This window comes from Fukomys damarensis, unplaced genomic scaffold (genome assembly GCF_012274545.1).
Source record: "Fukomys damarensis isolate Sample0158 unplaced genomic scaffold, DMR_v1.0_HiC HiC_scaffold_24, whole genome shotgun sequence".
Classification (NCBI taxonomy): domain Eukaryota; kingdom Metazoa; phylum Chordata; class Mammalia; order Rodentia; family Bathyergidae; genus Fukomys; species Fukomys damarensis.
This window is the reverse complement of record NW_022900936.1, coordinates 50,144,110-50,144,664: the sequence shown is the minus strand read 5'-3', so window position 1 is coordinate 50,144,664 and position 555 is coordinate 50,144,110. Positions and strand designations below refer to the sequence as shown.

The 555-nt window shown below is 64.0% G+C and overlaps 1 protein-coding gene across 6 annotated transcripts in view; it reads left to right on the top strand.

Moving 5' to 3' along the window:
• Window positions 1-269: 269 nt before the first annotated feature.
• Cblb (Cbl proto-oncogene B) overlaps window positions 270-555 on the top strand; it is a 207,498-nt gene continuing 207,212 nt past the window's right edge. For 5 of the 6 annotated variants that reach the window (XM_033768106.1, XM_033768105.1, XM_033768104.1 and 2 more), the window contains exon 1: window positions 270-397. The gene's annotated coding sequence lies outside the window, so the exon portion shown is untranslated. Of the gene's footprint in view, window positions 469-555 lie in introns of all 6 variants that reach the window. The other variant, XM_010605887.3, reaches the window with a different exon arrangement.

Here is a 555-nt window from a genome sequence, read left to right as displayed (position 1 = left end):
ACTGCCTTGGTACTCTTCTTCCATTTCTTTTCCCCTCTTACACTTTGGTTCCCAGGCAGCTTAGGTCCGTTTCTGTCCGAGTTACTCTGACTTTGGGACCTCAGACGTGGGGGCCTTCCTTTGGGGGCCATTGTGTACTGTAGAGGACGTGGACCCGGGGGTAGCGCCAACGGGACAGGCGCTTCTCGCCCATTGGCTGCGCTTGCTGTCGGGCAGCGCTCAGGCGCGCGGAATAGGTCGAGAGGGTTGAGGCCCCGCCTCTGCCCCGCCCCGCGGCTGTCTGTGTATGTTACCGGGGTGGGGTGGCCAGCGAGTGGTCTCCTCCTCCAGCTCTTGCTGCTGCGGCCTCCCCGCGAGTCGGGCGGGAGGGGAGAGCTTGTGTGGATTTGTCTTGACGGTAATTCTTGCGTTTCCACGTCTCGGTGGCCTGAGCTCTAGGCTGCTCCTTCCCCGGAGCGTGCTACTACGGTGATTACACATTCCCCGCCCGGGCTCCCTAGCACCCCGGCTGCGTGCGTGTGGAGTGGGACCCGCGCGCACGCGTGGCCCCGGGAG